We start from the raw sequence: 27,299 nt of genomic DNA, 5'->3' as shown, positions 1-27,299 counted from the left end.
TTCACATCTATTTACATATTTTGACTTTCATGTACCCTTTTGCAAAATAATTTTTAAAAATAGAGTGAACCATGATTTACAAAATTCTCTCAAGTAAAATTGGTAGAAGAGGTAGTGAGTTGTGAAGGTGAGAACTAAGGGATTTGAGGGGGGAAAAATAGCCTTTGACCAAACACTGCCAGAACAGGTTTTTCTTTAGTCAGTGTAGTCTAAAAGATGTTAAAGAGTTACATAAAGTAATACATCAATAATAGTATTTTCTCATTTTCAACAAATACTTCTAATATTTTATGTAGAAGAAAACATAAGATGGTGTAATCCATTTCTGAGAAGCATCCTACTATAGCCTGCAAGTTACTAGTCTACTGGCCTAATGAGATACTGATAGTGGTACTTTGCACTACGTACAAAAACTTGATCCTTGTACCAATATAGCCCATCATTTCTGCAAATACAATCCATCAGTTACAAGGAGAGAACATGCAGATGGTTTAGAAACCCATGACTACTAAATGAGACATGTTGAAAACAGTTCAAACCCATGCCTGCTGGTGCTAAGACTATAGTATTTTCATTTGAAATGATCACCATGCTGTTTCAATTACCTGAGAAATCTGATTTGTCTATTATGTAATAATAGCCATTTTATTTTTCCTCACATCTAATCCAGTGTCTGAAAAATAGTAGAATAATTAAGTAATTGTTCCAGAATTAATGAATGGATACCTACTTATCAAAGCTATCATGAAGGAAAGAAAATGGACTCAAGTGCATTTTCCTTTTATATTCATCTGCTATTGAATTTCCCAGTGATCTGACATTTATTCGAAACCCATTTCTTATTTGAATTTTTTACCAAATGTTTAAGAGTAACTTAATGAAAGAGAGCACATGGATGCCATGAGTGAATTAAGTGGAGCAGTATTTTTATTCCTTTAACAGTAACTGAGGTTCTAAGCAATTGTGTTTCAGGGAAAGAACATTTTATAGAAAGTTATGAGGCTAAATAGAAGAGAAACAACAGCAGTAGCATAATTCTTCCTCCCCCAGTAGAGATTCTAGCAGTACTGGATCTTTCCTACCATATTTGAATTACCCTTTAATTTGTACTTACTTTGTAAGATTCAATATAGAGAAAATAAATTTCAAATTGCACTAATACAAAGATTGCACTAAACTATTTCTTAATTCATGGCCCAAATATATTAAAACTATGTACATATTTTTATCTATCCATTGAGAATAATTTTTATATCCTCCAGAGAATTAGCAGCTATTATTTATAATAAATTACTATACAGGTACATCATTAAGTCTTGTAAATCTCTCCCACTCTACATGCATCTCATTACTTTCATTCAGGCAAGGTAATGAAACTATTGACTCCCTTTATGATAACATATATTCAATTCAAATGATATTTACTGAGAAGCTGTTTTATACAAGATACTTTCTTAAATGTTGTATAGTGAGTTAGGACATGCAAAGGTGGGTAATACGTGATCTTTTCAGGTATCACATGAGCTCATAGTAGGGATAAGATAGTTACAAATAAACCTAATCAAATTCTGAATTAATAAACATCCTCAAAACACAAAAAGGGAGTTCAAAACAGAGAAAACTATGGAGTGGGGACAGAGAGAAGCGACTTCATAAAATGTTGAAGTAGGCTGGGAAGGAAGCACAAGATGTGTTAGGTGGATAACATGGGTTTGTTATGTGGAATGTGGTGTCGGGAGAAGGTATGGAGAAGCTGCAGACAGCATGAACCCCATAAGCAAAGACATGTGCACAGAGCAAGACTGAGGCTTACTCTATGTAGAGATTAATTCAGCCTGACAGAAACATAATTTTTGTGTAGGAGACTAGTGAGAACTGACAATGGAAAGATTGGTTGGGTCTACATTGTACAATTCCTCAGACATGGTGAGGAGTTTATAAGGAATTTGTCGGAACTTGAGAAACTGTTGAATGTTTCTAGCATCACAGAATGATGTGAGGAGAATGACACTTTAAGAAGATGATTTTAGCACCAGGATTAAGAATATTTATAGACTTTTGCCTTGTTCATTCAATTTGATGCAGCTGAAATTCCTCTTCTTTCTATGTCTCTGTGTCTCCAAATCCTGTCTATCTTTCAATTTCAGAGTAAATGTCATATATTTTAAGAAGTATTTCCTCACCCTTCCAGACTGAAGTAATCACTCCTAGCAATCGCAATGCTGGTTTTTTGTGTTTACTTTTTATTTATTTATTTATTTATTTAGTTAGTTAGTTAGTTAGTTAGTTAGTTAGTTAGTTAGTGATGCTATTTTCTAGTATAGAATACCATATTTTTGTTGGGGTAAAACATACAGAAACTAAAATTTGAAACATTTACATCTTAACAGACACAGAAAGTATTATTCTGTATTAAAATTTAAAATTAAAACATTGTCTTTATTTAGAAAGCTTCAATAATTCCACAGTGCTAAAAAGGATGAAGAAAATGATAATTAACAAAGCACCAGTTCTGTCCTACATTGTTTGTGGTCAACTCAGTATCATCATAACATCATACAGTATTTCACAGCCTCCTTAGCATGACAAAGAATAATACTGAAGGACATTTACTAGAATACTTTTATCTTGTATAATAGCAAAGCAGAATTGGCCAAGAGAAAACATTTGTGCAAGATTTGCAAGGCAAAAAAGAAGGAAATGTCAGTCATAAGCAGATTCAGGGGTATAAGACCATCTCCTCCGAGTCTCTTACTTCTGCATTGCAAGCAACAAAAATTGGTGGCGCCCTTCTTGATATTTGAGGGGATTTGACACAGATGCCTTGAATCTCCAGAATCTAGCAACTATGGCCTGGGCCTTACTACCCTAACCCTTCAAACATTAGGGGGAAAAGAAGAAGAAGGAGGAGGAGAAAGAGTAGAAGAAGAAGGAGGATGAGAAGGAAGAGGAGAAGGAAGAGGAGGAGGAGGAGCAGAAGGAGAAGGAGAAGAGGAAGAAGAGGAGGAGGAGGAGGAGGAGGAGGAGGAGGAGGAGGAGGAGGAAGAAGAAGAAGAAGAAGAAGAAGAAGAAGAAGAAGAAGAAGAAGAAGAAGAAGAAGAAGAAGAAGAAGAAGAAGAAGAAGAAGAGGAAAGAGGGGAGGAGTGGAGGAGGGGAGGAGGGGAGGAGGGGAGGAAGAAACAACTTCTACTTTGCTGTATTGAATGAACATTTTCAATTCAGACTACCTAGAGTAGCTTTTGTTTTCTTGACAAGAACTTAACTGATGCAGCTTCTATTGCAAGAATAATTCCTATTCTAGTTAAAGATTTACTTAACACATAGAATATAACTACAGTGTTACCAATTTTGTTTAAATTTACAAAAGGGGAAAATATTTTTTGTAAAGTAAAGGAAAAATACAACACTGCATTTAAAGCTAAATATAAAAATTAGACATAAAATTTATTTTTGTCTAATAAATTTTGTCTAATAAACACTGCTAGACATAAAAATTATTTTAAAAGAGCACCTCAAAATTATCAACCAAGAGACGAATTTAACTGAAAATAGAGTGATAGAAAAATATATTAATACTTAGAAAGAGGGTTTATAGCACCTGATGATTTTTGTACAAAAATACACTCAGAACTGGAAGATTACAATTTTGAGAGTGTAGTTTTATTGTTTTTTTTAATATTAACTATTATTTGATTTTTAATTTTCATAGCAAAATTTTCTTTAATTTTACATGTTAGTTTATTTTTTAATTTTTTTATTAGTTTCAGGTGCACAAGACAAAGTAATACTTAGACACTTATCATTTATATCCCTCACACTGTGTGAAACGCCCTCCCCCCATCCATTATCCCTCTGACATCTCACAGAGCCATTACATTTCCACTGTCTCTATTCCTAATGTTGTACTCGTCTTCTTGTAAGTATAAACATGCATATATATACATGATATAAACATACATATATAAACATTCATATATATATATGAAATTATAGTTGGCATTCATTATTGTTCAGCTTCAGGTGTACAGTGCAGTGATCAGGCATCTACATCATCCCTGAGGCGGTCTCCCAAATGGGACAAGTGTCCATCAGATACCCTACAAAATCTTTACAACATTATTGATTACATTCCCCAAATTAATTTTCAAAACCCCATGGCCATCTTGTGGTTACTGACTGTTTTCTAATCCCCTCACCTTCCCCCTTATTCCCATCCCCCTCCCATCTAGCAACCCTCAGTTTTTCCTCTGTCTCCAAAACTGTTTCTGATTAGTTCATTCACTTATTCTTTTCTTTAGATTCCACATATAAGTGAGATCATATGGTATTTGTCTTTCTCTGTCTGACTTATTTCACTTAACATAATATTCTCTAGGTCCATCCATGTTGTTGCAAATGGTAAGATTTATTTCTTCTTTATGGCTCCATTGTATAAATGTACCATAGTATAAGTGTATCCAGTCATCTACCTATGGGCATTTCGGTTGTTTCCATGTCTTGGCTATTGTGTATAGTGCTGCAATAAACATAGGAGTGCATAAGGATTTTTGAATTAGAGTTTTGGATTTCTCTGGATAGATACCTAGGAGCAGAATTGCTGGATCATAAGATAAATTCCATTTTCAGATTTTTGAGAAACCTCCATACTGTTTTCCATACTGGCTGCACCAATCTGCAATCCCACCAACAGTGCACAAGCGTTCCCTTTTCTCCACATCTGCACCAGCACTTGTTGTTTGTTGATTTGTTGATGATAGCCATTCTGACTGGAGTGAGGTGGAATCTCATTGTGGTTTTTATTTGCATTTCTCTGATGGTTAGTGAGGTTGAGCATTTCTTCATATGTCTGTTTGCCATCTGTATGTCCTTTTTAGAAAAATGTCTCTTCATGTCCTCTGCCCATTTTTTAATTGGGTTGTTTGTTTTTTTGGAGTTGAGTGAGTTTTTTATAAATTTGTGACATTAACCCCTTATCAGATATATCATTGGGAAATATCTTTTACCATTCAGTAGGATCCCTTTTTGCTTTATTGATGGTTTCCTTTGCTGTGAAAAAACTTTTCAGTTTGATATAATCCCACATGTTTATTTTTTCTCTTACTTCCCTCGCACGAGGGGATATATCAGTAAAAATCTTACTCCAGGTAATGTCTGTGAAGTTTGTTCCTATATTTTCTTCTAGGAATTTTATGGTTTCAGATCTTACATTTAAGTCTTTAAGCCATTTTGAATTTATTTCTGTATATGGTGTAAGGAGGTGGTCCAGCTTCATTTTTTTGCATGTGTCTGTCCAGGTTTCCCAGCACCATTTATTGAATAGACTGTCTTTACCCCACCGTACATTCTTGCTTCCATTGTCATAGATGAAATGGCCATATAGGCATGAATTTATTTCTGGAATCTCTATTCTGTTCCATTGATCTATGTGTCTGTTTTTATGCCAGTACCATGTTGTTTTGATTACTGTAGCCTTGTAGTATAATTTGATGTCAGGTATTGTTATATCTCCCACTTTGTTCTTATTTCTCAAGATTGCTGAGGCTATCCGGGGGTCTTTTATGGTCCCATATAAATTTTAGGGTTATATGTTCTATTTCTGTGTAAAACATCATTGGTAGTTTGATAGGATTTGTGTTGAATATGTATATTGCCTTAGGCAGTATGGACATTTTAACTATATTAATTCTTCCTATCCATGAATATGGTATGTGTTTCCATCTATTTGTATCTTCTTTCATTTCTTTCTTCAGTGTCTTATAATTTTCTGAATACAGATCTTCTACTTCTTTGGTTAAATTTATTCGCAGGTATTTTATAGTCTTTGGAGAAATTGTACATGGGATTGTTGTTGTTTTTTTTTTAATTTCTCCTTCTGATGTTTTATTGTTGGTATATACAAATGCAACTGATTTCTAAATATTAATTTTGTATCCTGCTACTTTACTAAATTCATCCATCAGCTCTAATAGTTTCTTGGTGGAGTCTTTAGGTGCTCTATATATAGTATCATGTCATCTGCATATAATGACAATTTTAATTCCTCCTTCCTGATTTGGGTGCCTTTTATTTTTTTTTCTTGTCTGATTGCTGTGGCTAGAATGTTAGTTTATTTTTGAACAATTCTTTATTAGTTTTCATTGACCTATTAGAATGAAAATATATTTAACACTTATATTTTCATAAATGCTTATTTTATTAATGTTTTTAATGCACTTACACATTTTTTGAATTTTTAAAGATTTTTTTATTAAAATACAGCAAACATACAATATTATATTAGTTTCAGGTATACATTGCAGATATTCAACAGTACCCACCTAGCTCTATACAGTGTTATTACCACATTATTGCTTTTATTCCCTATGCCAAAGAAGTGGTCACCATGATAAGTCCAGCAACCATTTGACACTGTACCATGCTATCACAATATTATTGATCTTTTCCTCCCTTTTTAAAATTTTCAATTAGAGTTAACATTCAATATTATTTTACATTAGTTTCAAGTGTGCTGCGTAGTGGTTAGACATTTATATAATTTAGGAAATGATCCCCCTAACTAGTACCACCTGGCACTGTACATAGATTTTAACAAGCTATTGATTATATTTCCTATACTTTACACCCCCTATTTTGTAACTACCAATTTGTATTTCTTAATACCTTCACCTTTTTCACCCTACCCCCAACTCCATTCCCATCTATCACCCTGATAGATCTAATACTTATCTGGCATCATATATAGTTACTACAATATTGTTGACTCTGTTTCTTATGCTATACCCTACATCCCCATAACTACTGTGTAACAAACAATTTGTACTTCTTAATCCCTTCCCCTTTCACCCATCCCTAACTGCCCCCATTATTATTATTTTTTTCATCTTAAAGAAGTCCCCTAAGATTCCTTGTAATACTAGTTTGGTGATGAACTTCTGTAGTTTTCTCTTTTCTGAGAAGCTCTTTATCTGTCCTTCAATTCTAAATGATAGTTTTGCTGGGTAGAGTAATCTTGGTTGTAGGTCCTTGCCTTTCATCACTTTCAATATTTCCTGCCAATCCCTTATGGCCTGCAAAGTTGAGAAATCAGCTGATATTCTTATGGGGGCTCCCTTGTAGGTAACTAACTGTTTTTCTCTTGCTGCTTTCAAGATTCTCTCTTTGTCTTTAACCTTTGACATTTCAATTATGATGTGTCTTGGTATTGTCCTCTTTGTGTTCATATTTTTGGGGAATCACTGTGCTTCCTGGGCTTGTATATCTGTTTCCTTTACCAGGTTAGGGAAGTTTTCTGTCTTATTTCTTCAAATAGGTTTTCAGTTCTTTGCTCTCTCTCTTCTCCTTCTGGTACCCCTATAATGTGAATAATGGTATGCTTGATGTTATCCAGAGTACCCCTAAACTCTCCTCAGTGTTTTTGTATTCTTTTATCTTTTTGCTGTTCTGTTTGGGTGTTTCCTGCTACCTTGTTTTCTGCATTGCTGGTTCGATCCTCTGCTTCATCTAATCTATTGTTGATTCCCTATAATATGTTCTTCATTTCAGTTATTATATTATTTATTTCTGACAGGTTCTTTTTCATGTTTTCTATCTCCATTTTTATGTTTCCTATCTCTTTGTTAAAATTCTCCCTGAGATTAGTGTACATCCTTATAACCAGCATTTCAAACTCTGCATCTGATAGATTGCTTGTCTCCATTTTGTTTAGCTCTTTATCTGGAGCTTTGTTCTGTTTTTTATTTGAGACATGTTTCTTTTCTCCCCATTTTGGCTGCCTCCCTGTGGTTGTTCTATGTATTAGGCAGGACTGCTATGTCTCCTGGTCTTAGTAGAGTGGCCTTATGTAGTAGGTTTACTGTGAGGCTGAGTGGCACAGTCATTCTGGTCACTTAAGCCACGCATTCCAGGTGTGTTCCTTGTGTGGATGTGTGTTCCCTCCTTTTGTAGTTGAGCCTTGGTTGATAATTGCACATCAATGAGAGGAACTGACCCTTGGGTTCACTGGTTGTGAGGACTGGCCTTGACTACAGTGGCAGAGTTGTTTTGCAGGGACTGACCCTACAGAGCAGGATCTGCCTCAGCAGAACTCTAGTGCCTGCCCATTCTGCCCCTTTGGTGTGTCATACTTGGAGGCAGCTGGGTGATGCTCCAGTTCATTTTGAAGCTGGCCACTGGAGGCACCAGTCCCAGGACCACCTTGGAGGGGATCAGCTATAGGTCAAGTTTAACCACAGCCTATGCCCCACCAGGGGCCACCTGGCAGGAACTGCAAAGAAATCCATAAATGGCTGCCGCCTGTGCCTTGTTTGGATGCACCATGTAGCAAGGCTGGCTGCTGCCAGTGCTGGGCTTAGGTCTGCTCAGCCAGAGATACAGGACACACTCAAGCCAGGTGCTTCTTGTCTGGGTTCTGTGTACTTTGGAAGATCTTAGGAAAGTCTGCAGCTTGAGTTAAGGCGGTTTGTAAGAAACAGCCACTGGAAGCAGCTTGGGTGTGCCTAAATGTTGGGCAGAGCCGGATCTCGAATCACCTGCGAGTGGTGAACAAACAGCAGAAATTCTGATATGGCAGCCACCTGTGTTCACATGCCGGGAAGGGGGTGGGGGGTTAAGCAAAGAAACAATGGCCTTTACCAGCTCTGCCATCCAGGAGAAAGCCACCTCTCCAACCCCTGTCCCAATCCAGACCACTCAGTTCCTCTCCATATGTCCCTGCCACCTCTCCAGCTGCTGCCACAGCGCTGGAGCTCAGAGAGAGTGATTCCATTGGTGGGTAAGTCTGCATGCAGTTCCTCTAAGAGGAGTGCCTGGGTGTACAGCCACACTCAGTCTCACTCAGTCACTATTTTCGCTGGTTTTCACAACCAGAAATCATGGGGACTTCTTTCCCCAGCACTGGAGCCCTAGGCTGGGGTGGGTCTGGGACCTCTCAAACTTCTTGAGGTTGGCGGGTAAAACTCCACAGCCAAAATAGCCCTCCCAATCTTTAGTGGTCACACACTGGTGTGAGACTAGCCCATTCCATGTCTCTGCCCTTCCTACCAGTCTGGAGTTTGTTTCTTCTGCGTGTCTTTAGTTGTAGAGCTTCAGTTCAGCAAGATTTTAGGTGATTCTCAATGATGGTTATTTTGTAGTTTAGTTGTAATTTTGATGTGGTCATGAGAGAAGGTAAGCACAGCGTTTACTTACTGTGCCATCTTGGTTATGAATTTTAAATTTGTTTAATGTTTGATTTCACTGATAGTTTGAGAAAAAAATTAGCTCAAGTGGTTTAAATAGTTTCTTTGGGAAGTGATTCTGTGTTTCCAATAAAATAAAGCAGACATAGGGCAATAAGGGAACATGGTCAATAAACATGAGGAAGAAAGTGTTACTATGCATGTTGTCACTGGCTATACATAAACATAATCCCACTTGGGGATTTTGGAAAGAACACATTCCTCAGAGTTAATTGGAGGAGCAAGAATGAGATAGTTATACACACCTGTCATCATTGAATTCAGCTCAGGTGATATTAATTACCAAGCACTTCCCTAGGAATGCAACTGGAGGCTAGCAAAAGCCCTCATATACTTGTTGGTCTTTGACATCTGGACTAGCCAAGCACTGAAATGGTAAAGCCTGAGAGAATATAAATGAATACTGACTAATTTGATGCAGCCAGGCTGCATGTTTTATTTGTCTCAGGATTCCTTATATAATGCAGACTATTCTTCTCTTTTCAGGTTTGGTGACCATACACCAAAATATAGTTTTATATCTTAGGAGTCACCTTGTCCCCTACATCAGGGTAGCACGTTCAAGCTATAATTTATAGACATTTTATTCTTACTTTCATTGTATTGACTTTAGTTAAACTGAACATGTTTGGTAAAATGAACTCTGGGTTTGATCAGGCAAAATCAGTCATAATCCTTTTATTGCTTACACTTTTCCTACAGCCTTAAAAGTAGAAATCAGGATATGCCTTTCATCATTGAATTGGCTCAAATTGCAGGCAAACTAATGCCTAATTTATTCTATAATTTATGAACATCATTATCATTTACAGTGTAACTAGGAAACTTAGAATTAATATCTTTAGGGTAAATATTTGACTTATCTAAAAGTTTCATTACCTTTGTATTATATTTTACTCCTTTAACTATTTTTAAAATATAACACTGCTTGGAATGAAAAGCAACTCTACATTGAAACACTAGATCTTTAATGAAAACGTAACCTCACTCTTTCTGGTACTTGGTAGATTATATCACTATTTTAAATTAAACAGCTGTTATTCTTAAGACATTGATGTATGATTCAATCTGCATTAATGGTCTGTAATGATATTAAACTTAAACCTGGTCTCCAGGTGAGTCACAATGCACCATGTCCCAAATTCAAATGGTACTATTTTAATGGAAATGAAAATAAAAGATCTGCATAAAAATTTCACTTATGTCTATCTACATATATTTCCATGGCTTTAGAAACAGAAGAGCTAACTACTTTATACATACTTTATACACACACACACACACACACACACACACACACACGGCGTGGGATGGAGGAAGAGAGAGTGAGAAAGAAAGAGAGAGTGAGAGCACATTTACAATTATATATAATTCTTCAGAAAATTCGCATAGGTAAGAGGATATTTAGAGAGCTAACAGAGGGCACAAAGAAAGGTTAAAATACTTTGGATCAATTGCTTTTGTTTCATTTTTTTCTGCTTTGTCAATAAAATGGAATTGCATGTAAATAATGGTCTATCCTTATACTTTAGAAGCAGAGCTGTTGATAAAAGCTCAAACACGTAAAAGCTGTGACCAGTTAATTTGTAGACAATTTACTGTTAAGATAATTGAGATAGTGGCCCTTGCTTGTGACAGCAGTATTGGAAAAAATCAGAAGGACTCAGCACATATTCACAACTACAGATTGAATAGTAAAACAAACAAAAAGTCAACTTCTTAAAGCTATTAACAGCTCCTGAAATTTGCCTTACTAAAGACAGATTAAATAATAAATATGTTAGGACTATGCCAGAAAATTAAAGGCCTAGTAATGAAAAGAACTGTCTATTAGAGTTAGGAGAGTAAGTGGCCTAGATAGTAAACACCTTTTTTTCTTTTTTCCTTTCTGACCACAGAATCATAGAAAATAGTTGTTAAAGAACTTAGTACAAGATAACTGAATTTTTGAAGGCATTGGGATTATTGTTGCTTTGCTGCGGAACTTAAGAAATAAATAATTTGAACAACAATATTTTACTAGCATGTTGAATGAGAGAGATGTTTCCTATTGTCTCTACTCTGGCTAGAGTCCAAAAGTTAAAAAGTTTAATAACAATGTTCCTCTAAATTCTAAAGAAAAAAAAAATCCGTTATTCAAGAAATGTATTCTTTTGTGGCAGACATTTCCCTAAGATCTATTAAGAAGTGGCCCTAATGGCCCTATTACCTCACCATCCCCACAACATCTTTCTCCCTAGCCTGTATAGTAAAGTATTAATATATCAGTGGAATTGGCTGAAAGAGAAATTATTAGGGGTGCAGGATTTATGGGCAAAGTATATTCAAGTGAAGATTGGTCTCACTAACAGAATCATTCATAACTTTTTAGTCATGTTTGAAAGAAAGAAAGATAACATCTCATTTTCCTTGTTGTAGCTATAATTTTATAACCAATTTGTTTATTGTCTCTATAAATTTAAGCAGGATTTTCAGAGAAATAGAAAGAAGTGACTGAGCAGAGAAAAGTGCCTATAATGAGGCAGCATATGCTTCCACAATTAGGTGAGGCAGGTGCACATTCAGAAGGGAGCCACTTGAGCCACTCTACAGGCCACTATCCAATAATACGGTATCTGGATGAGTGATTCAGCAGCAAAATGCTATGCAGTAAACTTCCATCATTTGGAGGGGAAAGGACAAAAGTCACAAGTTGTCAAGGGAAAGCTGACTTCTCACATCAGGGAACCAGACATTGAGAAAGCCCCCATAAACTCCTCTGAAGAAAGCTCATGTGATCCCATAAAATAATGAGGAATTCTGTGCTTGCCTCTTGGGAATCATCAACATGTAGAGACGGATATAATAGCACAAATCAGTTAAGACAGTTATCATTTTTTCTTTTACCTCATTCTGGCATCCTCCCAGCAAATCTGAATTTAAGGGATAGGCAGAGGCGGAGTGAAAGTGAGGACTCCCCAGGCCATAGGGTCTCAGGCCAAGGCTTAGCTGGCCCTGGTGATCATTACATTTGAAATGGGATTGAAGTTCACAACTTGACCAGAATTTTATATTTGAAAATATTCAGGAATCTCAATATGTCAAACAACATGTGGAGAGATAGCTTTTGGTGAAGACAGTAATTAGAATAAGTAATAAAAGCACAAATGACAAAAATATATTTTGTACCCCAATAAGTTCAGAATATCCAATGAGCTGATTGTAGTTGATAATCAAACTTCAATACATTAGGCAACTATTTAAAAATACATCACTTATAATAGTTTTCAGAACAATAAAACAAAGATACACCTAATTTAAAAAAAAAAAATAGCCCAACTATCCCCAAATATCAAGATAACCCCATTGAGATATTGTTCAAACTCTCTTCAATGCCTCTGACTACACTGACCTTCTAAACATAGTGTGTGCCTCCTCTGAAATTGTCAAGAAACTTTTGATGTCTGCAATAATGGCCTCTTTCTATTCTGACACCATAAGTTACTGCCCTGAAGTGGTTACAAAAAAAAGTTTTCTCTTCCTGTGTTTCACTTACGTTATGGGGCCGTAAGCACAGCTCTGTTATTACCAGAAACTCATGATGCTTCTAGTGATAAAGCATTTTATATGATTCATTGTTTTCATCCTTCCTTCTTTTCCTGTTGATCATAGGTGCTTACAACTGCTATGTATTGTCCTGTGTGCATTATCTACATTAGTTTCACCTGTGAGACACACACATTTGTTTATTTATTCGTCACAACAAGCCTAGGGATAGGTATTTAATATTCCCATCTTTTCTTTAGCATAAAAAGATACACAGAGGACACAAGCAGCTTTCAGTAGGTTACACAGCTACTAAATAGCAGAAGGAGAATTTAAACTTGGGTGGACCTCCAACAAAGACACTGCTATTGTTTCCTTAGAGGTAAGCCAGAAAAATATGTTAATCTTACCATGTTACACTTAAATTTGCTATTCACACTAAACAACATTAGTTGGCCTGCAGACCAAGCATAGGTATTATACATCACTCCTTTGTGACATATTATTTTTCTTTTTTTTAATATTTTAATTTTTTTCAATTACTGTTGGCATACAATATTACATTAGTTTCAAGTGTACAACACAGTGATTAGAAATTTATATAACTTATGAGGTGATCACCCCAATAAATCTAGTATCAATCTGACACCATACATACTCATCGTCATTACAAAATGATTGCCTATATTCATTACACTATACTTTAATCTCCACAACTATTTTGTAACTACCAATTTACACTTCTTAATCCCTTTCCCTTTTTTACCCATCCCCGCAATACCCTTTTTATCTGGCAATCATCATAATGTTCTCTGTATCTATGAGTTTGTTTCTGTTTTGGTTGTTCATTTATCCTGTTCTTTAGATTCCATATATAAGTGAAATCATATGACATTTGTCTTTCTCTGTCTGACTTACTCCACTAAGCACAATACTCTCTAGGTCCATCCATGTTGTTGTAGATGGCAAGATTTTATTCTTTTTTATACCTGAGTAATATTCCACTGTATCTAAGTCCCACCTCTTCTTTATCCATTCATCCATTGATGGATACCCAGGTTGCCTGGCTATTGTAAATAATGCTTTAATGAATATATAGATGGATGTGTCCCTTCGAAGTAGTGTTTTGAAGTTCTTCAGATAAATACGCAGGAGTGGGATTACTGGATCCTTCTGTCTCTTGCTATAGCCTTTGTGTTAAAGTCTAATTTGTCTGGTGTGTGTTGATACCTCAGCTTTTTTCTTCATTTCCATTTGCATGAATATCTTTTTTTTTTTCTTTGTCTTAAATGGTCCCTATAAGAATACTTGTAATTCTGGTTTGTTGTTGGTGAATTACTTTAGCTTTTCCTCCTCTGGGAAGCTCTTGATCTGTCCTTTGATTCTAAACGATAGTTTTGCTGTATAGCGTAATCTTGGTTGTAGGTACTTGCTTTTCTTCATTTTGAATATTTCCTGCCAATCCCTTTGGCCTGCAAAGTTTCTGTTGATAAATCAGCTAACAGTCTTATAGGAGCTCCTTTGTAGGTAACTCACTGCTTTTCTCTTGCTGTTTTTGATAGTCTTTCATTGTCTTTAAACTTTGGCATTTAATTATGATGTGTCTTGGTGTGTGCCTCTTTGGGTTCAACTTGTTTGGGACTCTGCACTTTCTGGGCTTATATGATAATTTCCTTTTCCAGGTTATGGAACTTTTCTGTCATTATTTCTTCAAGTAGGTTTTCAATTCCTTGCTTCCCCTTCTCCTTCTGGTACCCCTATGATATGGGTGGTGGTATGATGATGTTGTCCCAGAGGCCCCTTAAATCATCCTCATTTCCAGGGTTCTTTTTTTCTTTTTGCTATTCTGTTTGGGTGTTTTCTGCTACCTTATCTTCTAGATCACTGATTCAAACCTCTGCTTTACCTAATCTACTACTGATTCCCTCTAATGTATTCTTTATTTATTACTTTCTTTTTATGTTTTTTTCTCCATTTTTCTATTTCATTTGTTGAAGAAAACATAAAAGTTGACGTTCCCTTTGTTAAAGTTTTCCCTGAGTTCATTGAGCATCCTTATAACCAGTGTTTTGAACTCTGCATCTGATAGATTTCTCGTCTCCATTTTGTTTAGTTCTTTTCTGGAGCTTTGTTCTGTTCTTTTATTTGGGACATGGTTCTTTGTCTCCCCATTTTGGCTGCCTCCCTGTGTTTGTTTCTGTGTATTAGTTAGGTCTGCTATGACTCCTGGTTTTGGTAGAGTGGTCTTATGTAGTAGTGTGATGTAGAGCTCAGAGGCGCAGTCTTCTGCATCACCTGAGCTGGGTGCTCCAGGTGTGTCCCTTCTGTGGGTTGTGTGTGCCCTCTTCTTGTAATTGAGCCCGGATGCTGTTTGCACATCAATGTGAAAACTGATTATTGAGCCTATCTGTTATGACAACTGGTCAAGAAGCTGTGGTGCAGGTGCTGACTGTACAAATCAGGATTCACTTGAGTGAGGCTCTGGTGCTTTCCCAGCCTGCCCTTTGGGTGTGTCATCCCCGGAGGGGGCCAGGTGATACTCTGGCTATGTCTCAAGCTGGCAACCAGATGTGCAAGTCCTGGGGCTTCCTGGGATGGGCCCCGCTGCAGGCTAAGTTCAACCACAGCCTGTGCCCTACCTGGGGCAACCTGGCATGAGCCACAAAGCAATCGCAGATGGCCACTGCCAATAATGGGCTTTGAAATTCTTCAAAAGGCCAACCATTAACTGAAGCCCGTTATTGCGAGTGCTGGGTTTAGGGTTACTCTGTCAGAGTTATAGGACATGCCAAAGCCAGATGCAGCATATTTGGGTTTTGTGAACCTTTGAGAGATTTTAGGAAGGTGCACAGCATGAGTCAAGGCAGGACATTCATAAGTAAAAGCCATATAAACTGGAAAATCTTGGGTGGGCCCAAAAGTTGGGTGGGGTGGTGTCTCAAGGAATAAGTACAATGTTAGCCAGATGGATGGAGACTTACATATGGTATCTGCCTGTGTCTGCATGCTGGGAGGGGGTAGGGATCAACAAAGAAATAATGTCTTCTGTCAGCTCCTCCATCCAGGAGAAAGCTGTCCCTCCAGCCCTCTGCCTGAGCCAGACTATTCAGTTCCTTCCTGTATGTCCCTTGCACCTTTTGAGCTGCTGCCCTAGTGCTGGAATTCAGAGCAATTGAGTAAGTCCATGTGTGGGCTTTCTAAGAGAAGCACCTGGGACTGTAGCTGCCCTAGTTTCACTCAACCACAATCTCCACTGGTTTTCATAGCCAGAAGTTATGGAAACTTCTCACTCCAGCACTGAAACCATGGGATGGTGAGCCTGGTACGGGTCTGGGACCCCTCACTTCTCCCAGGGTATGGGGTCCTCTGCAGCTGAGTTATCCCTGCCAATTTTTAATGGTAATATGTGGAGGTGGAACATCCCATTCCACATCTCCATCCCTCCTACCTGTATCTATGTGGCTTCTTCTGTATGTCCTTAGTTGTAGGACTTAAGTTTAGCTAGACTTCAGGAAATTCTCAATGATTGTTGTTCTGTAGTTTAGTTGAAATTTTCATGTGGTCATGGCACAAGGTAAGCACAGTGTTTACCTATTCCACTATCTTGTCTAGATTGCCCCAAATATAGTTAAAGTTGACTAAAATTATATCGGATATGATAATTTTAAAATGTAAATTTAGTAGTATATCATTATTATATATTATTAATACATAGTTGTTTCTTTATATAAGTATTAGAGACATTTCAGTGACAGTGATAACATTTGAAAAATGTTATAAATACTTATAAACACCAAATCTGATGAGTCAAACAGTTTGTCCAGATTATTGAGATAAATTTTCCAGTTATTTGTGTATATATTTATCACACATACATACATATGCATATAAATGTAATGAAACTGTACATATGTATTTAGATATATTATAGTAAAAGTTAAAAATTAAATACATTTCACAAAATAACAAAATAAAATGGTGAATATATTATCAGAAGGAAAACAGAAAATATACGTTGACTACTAGACTATATTAAGAATATTCAGAATTCAGAATATTTACTCTCTTACCTATTAGCATATTTTTCTTTAGCCAAATGTTTTACCTGTCTAAATCTCAGTTGTTTTATCATGTCCACAAAATAAAGACAAGAAGTAGAACTCTAAGATTCCTTTCAACTCCAAATCTCGATTGCTGATAATTTAAAAAATAAATAAAATGTCTACTTTTTAAAATGTCGATAGGCATGTTATTTGTCTTTGCTAAAAGAATGTCTTATTTTTGAATTAAATATGAAATCTATCTTATGTGATTTTTTTAAATTTATGATTTTATGGTATGAGTTCTTATTGAGAGATTAATCTCACATCAACAAGGATAAGGTAGGTCTTTCATCTTATTAGAGAGCATGTATTTTCAATAACAATATTTTATCCATCAATATGACTTTTGTCAGAACAACTGAATGGACAGATTCACCACCTGGGAGTTAAGAAATCTTATTTCTAGTACCGACTCTTCCTTTATCTATGTTAGGTATCATATATGCTTTCAAATATAAAATGAGGAGTTTTGAGGGTCTCTCATAACACCATCCATGTCTTATAATATGGATTCACTGCCATTAAAAAATAAAATATATTTAATTATTACATATTACTCTCAGATTATCAAAAATCCATTAATAATCTTTGATTTATATGCAATTTTTAAGAAACATAATCATTATAATAACATGAAGTTTATGTAAATATTTTGTTGACACAATTATTCAGCTAGGTGATACAAAAAATATAGTATGAGTTTCCCAACTCATTTCTTGGCACTTAGTATATATCATTTCAATCACATAAATGTTAAAGGGATGACTAATTTTGATTGTTTCAATATAGTAATATTTGATATAAAATATTTGTCTTTAATGTTTAGGTTACTATTAAATAAAAATGTTCCAATAGACATTTTCAAATGGGTTTTACTTTCATTGAAATAAATTAATGATATACATACATTCATGCTGTGGGAGATTGCTAAAACGTAACTATAATTCATATTTTCCATTCAAGATTGAAAATACAAACAACTTAAATGTCCATAATATATGAAATCATTAAATAAATTGTGTTATGTTCAAATAGTTTATTAATAACAAAGAATATAGTTATATATTGATAAAAATAATAATCACCAAAATATTTAGTTGTCGTAAAGATAAGTTTCAAAGCATTGTGTTGGTTTTGTATATTTACAATACATTGTATATATACAATATATATATGTCCAGAATATTGCTGGGAAGGTACTTAAAACCAAACAAACAAAAACCTGGTAACAGTGATTACTCTTGAAGAAGGAGTAATAGCACATCAGAGTGGCAGGAGTATGAGGGAGATTTTGTACTGTATACCTTCTCGTTTTCTATTGTTTGATTTGTTTTAATCATATGGACATGGGTGGTTTCCATTAATTTTCTTGCTATGATTTAACCAGTGACTCAAATAAGAATACTAGCTGTCTACGCACATACTACTCTCACACACACACACACACACATACAACCACCACCAACAACAACAATAACAATAACACCATTCCTCACTCCATTTCACACAATTAAGGTTTAAGGTCACAGATGATAGAGTACATGAATTTTCTCAAGACAAAATTTTTTCTATTTCTTAGTCAAAATTCAGACCTGCTGTTACTATTTAATTTTTAATTCTACATGTCGGGGTTGGCACTTTACTTCAATGATATAGCATAGAGTAACAAATTCCCATATCAGAGGTATACTCTCCGGTCTTAGTAATTTGTAGATTAGCAGTAGAAACTTTATATCAAGTCCTTGACCAGTCTCTTAATTATTTACTATGTCAAAGACACTTTAATGTTGTTGTTTTTATTGCACCCTTGTGGACTATTTGCTAAAAAGCAATTTGCTATTTTGGAGATAAATTAGCTTTATCACTTCCTGTTCATCTACATTGAAAATCACTGTGGGCTGTTATTTTCCCTACTCCATCTCCTACCCTCGGCATCAATGTGTATATTGCATTTAAAATTCTTTACTTTTTACCTCATAAAAAGGTAGAATTGTGTTATTTCTCCCAATTAAAAGCACAAAATATTTTCACTAATTTATCCTGCAGAATCACTGATTTGTGTTCCCATAAAATTAATCACAAAAAAATCAGCAGGAGGCAGAACACAGTATTCTGAGTGTTTTTCAGAATATTGAAATAAAACTTTAGCTTTTTTATGTATGTGGAAGATAAGTGTTTGAAATTTAGTACTATACTAAATATTCAGAGAGAAAGTCGCACATGGAACTATTGAAACACTTGATTTCAATGAGAAAAGAAGATGGAAATGAATGAAAAAATATTCCTCTTGCCTTCAATAACTGATATGTTTTAGAACCACATAGTGAACCACTTACTTATATGTAAAGGAATATCATCATGTATAGCAACAGCATTAGTAAAGTACAGAATGGATTTTACAAAATTTTCAGGATATTTAACAAACTCCTTGAGTGAGAAAAGAAGGATTAAATAAAGTGCATTAAATTTTTTTAATAAAATCATTTTTAATATTTATATGATTATAATGCTGTGAGGGGAGTAAAACCTATGTGTTTTTGTGTTTTTTTGTTTGTTTTTTGTTTGTTTGTTTTTGTTTTTTAACACAGATTAGAAAAGCTGTGATGTTCTGTCTGTATTATTTTCCTTTAATTCCATTATATTTACTTTTCTATAATTAATAATGTAACATTGCTAGGCAGTATTAAGTAACTGACCTATCAGAAATACAAACTACAATTTGTCTGATTGCACATATCGTCTTATGATCTTTGGATGAGTGATTCTATGATTTAGCACATAATGTAATGGCAAATACAATATCAATATGTGCATATAATCTAATGTAGCTAACTATGCATTTATATTAAGTAATTAAGTAAAAGTATATACTGGAAAAGCATTCATAGTTATTATAATCATTACATTTGTAACAATGCAAGTAACATTAGCTTTATAGCAACTGAACTGCAGCTAGAGCTCTGTGATTACTTTTAGGGTAAATGTGTTATCTTTCTCATATCACAACTAAAGCACAGGACTTGGAACTCTCTGCCAAGGGTGGGGAGATTATTTAGAATGACTCCAAAGGCTCAGAATTACACAGACATCTATGGGTTGGATCTGCTCTGGGCTCCTCTCCTTCTAACATCCCTCTCATTCTCTACTAGCCACCAGTTGATGTCTGCCTAGTACCACAGGTATCTATACTTACCACTTTCAACTCCCTACGAATGAAAGTAGAGAACTTTCAAAAATTAATTTAATACAGCTATTTAACCACATTATTATTAAGAATGGAGTTAGGATGTGTGGGTTTTAAAGACTCAGGATTTAGTAAATTTTAATGTCCCCACTAAATGCAGAGAAGAGTCTCAGGGATACTACTCTGCCTTGCTTGGCACTAGATTTTTCAGATTCAAAAAATTACTGGGTTTTAATTTATTGAATTTCCCTATGTTCAGAGGACTTTAGAAATAAAGTCCTCTGAACATAGGGAAATTCTCTAATGTGCATACCATTTAAGGTATCTTCTAGGGACCACAAAAATGACAACCTTCTTTTAGTTCTGAAACAGAATATATTTAAAAAATGATTGTTATTTACCTGAATGTGAATGGAAATGTAACTGACTACATGGTAAGAAGACGTACTCCTCGCCAGGTAGTCCAGAATGTCTTTGTACTTAGGACTATAATGAGGTATGGGTCAAATCGTGGTAGAATGTGGAACCAGCTACAATTTGAAACTTCCAGAAATTATTCTCCCAAAGTAAATGTCTATAGATTTTTTTTAAAAAAAGGTGTGTGTGTGTGTGTGTGTGTGTGTGTGTGTGTGTGTGTGTATGTGTGTGTACCTTTCAGTTTCTCAGTGAGCATTTTTCAGTGTATAATGATACTGACAAGAATAAACTCCGTTTTCCAGAATTGTCTATTTGGCAGCTTTCATGAACACAAAGTGTTCTATTTAAAAACTGGCACATATAGATTTTGTTCCTACTTATGTCTGCATTCTACAGTATTAGCATACTTAGAAATAGTATAAAGTATAAATATTTCCACTAATTTCTAGGCCTAAAAAAGAGGTATTTCTTGAGGGAAAGTGAGCAGTAAGGTTGTGCCACATATTTAATGAGAAGTTGAAATGTACCTAGTTTAGTCTTGCAATACGTCTTTATCAAGCAGCTTCTATAAGCAAGACCATCTTCTAGGTACTTGTTACTAAAAGGTGAAGAAGACAGCCTCCTTCTCCACAAGAAGTTAAGCTTGGTGCAGAAGACACACCAGTAATAATAGCAAAAGCAATTACCACCCAGAGAAGTAAACCCTTTAATAGAAATATGCCATCAGTGCTATAAACCACAGAATGCCTCTGTTTTCTCTTGGATGAAAAGAGAGCAATGACAGGAGGGTATTTTAGAAAAATAACATTCATTTAAAATAAGAATTTTAGATATTTTGAAATACTGTGAGGAAGAATGGTAAAAGCAAGAGTCGAGGAGGACCTAAAGTGCACACAAGCGTGGGAGAGCGTGGCCCGTTTGGGAGACATTTCAGAACAAGAGAAGGAGAGGGCACGTACTCTAAGAAGGCTACAGGTCAAGCAGAAGAGGAAGAAGGTGAGGCCCAGATCAAGGAAACATTTTGACTTTTCTCATGCAGTTGACATAAACATTGTCTTTCTCGAACAACGAAGAGCTATAAGCAAAGATGGACTCATCAGATTTGTATTTTAGAAAGTTAATCAGGTAGTAATATGCAGGATATATTGGAAGTGGGAGGTTGGACTATGGGGCATTTAAAAACAGCAAGAGAATGCTCTCAGAAGGTACTTTTCAGTGGTGCAATAAAGATTTTTAAGGGCTAAAGTCAAAACCTAATTAACATATATCCTTAAAGGACGGTTGGAAGATGAATGCCCACAAATATAAGTGAGAAAAAATGTCCAGGGAAGAAGCAAGGTGATGAGAGTTGAGGCATGAAAGAAACTTAAGATGATATAGTATTTATCAGTGCAAAAACCACAAAGATGTCAAATTAGATAAAATCAGGAAGGCGTAACCTGATTTGGAAATTCTGAGAGAATTGATTATTGTTAGAAGAATTTCAGGTGAAGGGTAGAGAAGGAAGACTTAATGTAGTGGTTACCACAAGTGTTATACATTTCATTATTTTGTACACATGAAGAAGCTACTCTAGAATATTTCACTTGATTTCTAATCTTCACCTTGACATTTAATATTTGTTTCTTTCTATCTAATTGGAAGTATGGATAGATTAGAATGGCCTAACATGCATATAGAGGTAATAATTAGAAAGGAGTACTGTTAATATTTGGTATTGTGAAAAGTGCAGAAGCCACCCAAAGACAGGTAATAGGTAATAATCTTCTAAGTAAATATTTAGCTTAGCATGCGTGAATCTGGGGTTAGGGGCCAGACTGCTTGCGTTTGTATTTGGGTTCTGACACCAGTGATGTTACTTTGGTCAAGTAATTAAATCCCTCCTTTCCTCATGTTTCAAAAAGTGATAACATTATTTAACTCAGGGATTGGTGTTTGAAAACATAAATCAGTGGTAGCAGTTGTTATAGAATTATAATTTAAAGCTCTTGTACTAACAAATGTCTTCTCATGTTATAGTTTCCATTGGGGATTTCTTGGCTTCCACTGTTACTACCACTCACAGAATTCCCATATTAAATTCCTCCCCAAAGATTTGAATCCTTCCAAAGATTAATTCCTAACTCTTAACTGTCTTCTGGGCAGTTTTAACTTGATGTATTACTTTGCAAGGATTGCCATAACAAAGTACTATTGACTGGGTGATTTACAACAAACATTTATTTTCTCATTATTCTGAAGGCTAGAAGTTTGAGATCAAGGATCAACAGGGTTTTGGTTTCTACCAAGGTCTTTCTCCTTGGTTCGTAGGCAACTGACGATCTCCCTGTGTCTTCACAGAGCCTTCCTTCGGTACAGTGTGCTAATCTCCTCTGCTTATTAGGACTCTAGTGGTCTTGGATTGGGCCCCTTTCTAAGGACCTTATTTCAACATATTGCCTTTTTAAAGACCTTATCTCCAAATAAATCATTTTCTAATGCACTAGAGGTTAGGACTTCAATATATGATTTTTTCTTTTTTTTTGCAGGGGTGGGGGGAGGTACACAGTTAAGTCTGTAACACTGGATACCATTCAGCAGATCAAATTCGATAGACTTTGAACCCCTTCTGAGCCTGCTCCTCTCCTGTTAACAAAAATCGTCAAAGTCCATTTCCCAAATTTTAGAATACTTTTGATGATCTTTGATATCTCTTTCTCCTGTACACTTACATCTGATCAATTATAATTTCTTCTTGATTCTCTTGCCATACTATTTCTCACGGTATTCATTCCATCATCAGGGTGATATCTACTAAACACATAGAAGCTGTTGATATTTCTCACTTGGATTATTGCAGTTTTCTATCTGTTTTCTCCGTTTCCAGTCTTTTTGCACTCAGTCAATTTATACAGTGCCTCTCAGATATGTATCTTAAAGCATCCCCCTCTCCCCCCATCAAACACCAGCCATTTTTTAATCTATTTCTAGGGATGAGAGACTTTTCCCAGTCATTTTTCTGTCACCCCACCTTATGTTTTGGCACAGTCAGTACTGTCCAAGGACGATGGTGGTTGAGAAGAGAAGTAGGCCAGATAATAGCTCTCCAGGAGGGAAGTGACCCTTCTCATCACCAGTGCCCTGAAACACCTGCCTGCCCCACCCCACAGCCTAGCAGGAGGAAGATATGCAATGTGAAATAATGAAAGTAGGATTTAGTCATCACAGTGCAAATAAATAGATGGAGAAAAGACAGAATATGTACACATATTTTGGAGGTAGGATGTTTGACTATGGGGAGTTTTAAAAAGACATGGAAATGCTCTCAGAAGGTATAGTTTGCAGTGGTCCAATAAAATGCTTATATTTGCACACACACACACAGACACACACACATATTTGGGGAATAGAATAATAAGGTATGTTTGTCACGTATTAATAATGGTTCCTGAATGGAAATGGAGAGGGGCCATGAGTTTGGCTACAAAGAGGAGACTTACTTCTTAGTGGTTATAATTTGTTTTAAGTGTGAGCTGTCAAAGAACTTTTATTCCCTTTTTAATTTTCACAATTTTTCTAATGAGGAAATATTTCAAACGTGGTTTATATATTTTAATGTATAATGTGTGAACCACAGAGTTTTCTGAGAATTTAATAAACTCAGCAATCACAGAGATCAGCACATCGTCATTAAATACTAGATTTATCCTTGGGTGAGTCACTTAAATTCTTCGAGGCTCAGTTTTTTAATGATGAGGATAATACTATCAAAATTTCACAGTTCTTTTAAGATTAGGTATTATGTATTTTTAACATCCTGGACAGCATAGAGTAGGAGCTCAGTAAATGAAAGATAAAACTAGAAATCAAGGCAGTGGAAGTACATAATATAAAAATTTAACCTAGTACTTGTTATTACTATACTCTCTACATTTCTACCTGCCATCTTCTGAGTCTTGGAAGGCTTTTGTTTTCTGAGAGGTACCCTCTGCAGGGAATCTGAATCCCAGGGATATGGTAGCATTTTTATTTTTACAAATTTATTTATCAGTTATGTGTACAGCTGTGAAAGCAAAGTGAAAAGGAGAGGAAAAAATGTCTTTTAAATGACAGAATCCCTAGGGAATGTGACAAGCTCATGGTTGGTAAATAAGTTATGTTTATATGTTTGTATGTTCATGTCAGTTTTGTTACTATATTCAGGCTGGCACTTGGTGGTTCACAACTTTCATTTTATTATAGTCACTTTATATATAAAAGTATAAAACGCAGGAAAAAGAATGTCCCAAGTGGTGTGCTAAAACAGTATTTTGAAGAAGAAAAAGCTCTTGTCTGCTTCTTTGACTGCTTTCAATGGAAAATAAACAAAAAGTTAGAACACCGTTAAAATGGATAAAATTCAATTAAAATTTATTTTTACTCTCTTGAATACATTTCATTCTTAGAAAAGAACCAAACTAGAAAGCTGTATAAATAGCAGAGCATTCTTTGTGTTCTATAAATTCCTAAGTTAGGAAAACACCAATAAAACACCAATGAAACACTTCATAATTCACCTAAGAACAAAAAACAATGGGAATTCTATTTTTCATCCTTAACATTTTTTATATATATTTTCAGTAATGTAGCTATTGGGGGAGATGGGTCACCTAACTAAATAAGTACCTACCAAAGTTAAAAAAGCACATTCCCTACCATCGACCAAGATATGTAAGCATATTTTGCCACAAGCACACAACGTGACTGTTAATTAGAGCAGTTTTTGTGTGGTTTTTTGTTTGTTTATTTGTTTGCTTTTTTTTTCTTTTTTCTATTTGCTCATCCAGATCCCCTGTCCACCCATCTTTGTCCCATCCTGTCCCAACAGCTTCTGGGATTGCACCAATGGCCTTTCTTTTCCTCCCACTTCTATTTGTGTTTAGGCTATCAGAAACACAAGTAGAAGACTGGAGAGCAAAGGAAAAGGGAGATTAGGGTATTAATTCCCTGGTTTCCTCCCAGCCAGGTCACTGGTAGTTGCTTGTATTCTTTTCCTAAAGACAAGAGCTCCATCAGGCAACTCTTTTCATGTCGCTGCATCTTCTAGCATAGAAACCTGGTAGGATAATTCACCACTCTTGCTGTCTGCAGAATATTGCACCATTGCTTTGAAGGTTTCTTCAACTCTGGTAACTCTTTGGCATATTGTCCCATCATTTAAAAATAATAAGCCATTCAAACAAGACTGTTAAGTGTTCTATCCAATTCTGTCCAAACACTGACATAGTTTATAATAGCAAAATTGCAAAAACAACTTAAACCACTATCAATTGAATATGAATAGATAAAGTATGGTAAAATTGCAAGAATAACATATAGCCATATAAGATACTCTATAACATTGAAATGAATAAAGCATATCTATATCGATCAACATGGGTGAATCACAGTCTCACAATGCTAAAGAAAAAAAGTAAATTGCAGAGTGTTGATAGAGCATGGCAATATTTATATACATTGAATAAATAAAATGAACTGATACCATATGGCGTGTATGTACATGAATATATAAAAGGTGTACGGGAGGAATATACATCTACTCATGATAATAAATATATTGGGAGGGGAATTGCAGGTGGTAAAGGAGAATATGTGTCAATTATACTTGTAGAATTATTTTTTAAAGTTATGTACAAGGAAAACAAATATATTCAGAAACAATAGCAAATAATTTTTCTGGTAATGGTTCAAGTGTGTATCTTATATTATTCTTTGTACTTCTATGTTTTTAAATTTCTCAAAAATCTGTTCTGAATATGTTCCCATTAATGTGACAAGGACATAAAAGCTGCTCAGTAATTTGTAACTATTCTATTGTTATTCTAAAATTAACTATTATATCAGTCTTTTTCTGTACATTTCCTAACTTCTTGGGTATACTTATTATTACTGATATACTCATGTTGCTTATATACTTACGTTTCTTATGTACTTAAATTACTCCTTATATATTTAGTATTCGGAGGACATCACTTAACACTCACAACTCTGGTTCTTATCCTCCTGTATCCCTAGGCCAGCCTTTCTGCAGTTCTGCTCCCTGGCCTACCTTTTATATTAAGAGGGCTCTTATAGATTGTTTTTAGTTTTAATTCACCTTTAAGATTCTGTGTTGGCCACATATGTAAGAACAAACCTCTTGTTCTCAAAAATTTGGTCTCTTTTACTTGCCTACCTCGATGTTTTTAAACTGTTTGTGTAATCAGAGAAGGATCGCACTGATTCTTACAAGTGATGGAGTGAGAAGCACTTACATATACATTCAAGACTTACTTTTGTCTTTTGTTCTTCTATCTTACCTCTCCTACCTCATGAAATCTGACAGGAAGTTAATTGACTCACCCTTGATTTAAGAAATAGCTCTGGATGAATCACAATTTTTTCTAACCATTCACAACCTTACATGACTATAACATGATACTAAATATGAGAGGTTTTTTTGTTTTATTTTTTTATTTTATTTTATTCTATTTTGTTTTTTTTTAAGATAAAGAGCATGGTATGTGTCCCAAACAACTAGTATTATGTCAAACACGTGATGAGGACTGAATAAATATTAACAGATGAATACATGTTTAAATGAATAAATTATACAAAGTGTCTTTTTAATGACTTTAAGGGTTAAAATTTAAATATTTCTATACGTAAATGTTATCTTTGTCTACACATACTGGACAGACTCAGTGAAATGGAAATTTGCATGTTGGAGTTTTATTGGGAAATGTTCTTGAAAATAACACCTGTAAGGGAGTGAGGGAGGTAGGATTTGGCAGAGAAGGAATGTTGAAATGTTGTAACAGTTGCAACAGAGACCCC

At 35.3% G+C, this 27,299-nt stretch overlaps 1 protein-coding gene across 2 annotated transcripts in view; it reads left to right on the top strand.

Moving 5' to 3' along the window:
* The window catches only part of CNTN5 (contactin 5), a 1,286,475-nt gene that overhangs the window by 604,580 nt on the left and 654,596 nt on the right, over nucleotides 1–27,299 (top strand). The gene's annotated exons all lie outside the window — the stretch shown is intronic.

The sequence above is a fragment of the Rhinolophus sinicus genome, chromosome 14 (genome assembly GCF_057876585.1).
Source record: "Rhinolophus sinicus isolate RSI-liver-muscle chromosome 14, RSI-T2T, whole genome shotgun sequence".
NCBI lineage: Eukaryota > Metazoa > Chordata > Mammalia > Chiroptera > Rhinolophidae > Rhinolophus > Rhinolophus sinicus.
The sequence above is the reverse complement of the archived record's forward strand: the minus strand, read 5'-3'. Positions and strand labels throughout refer to the sequence as shown.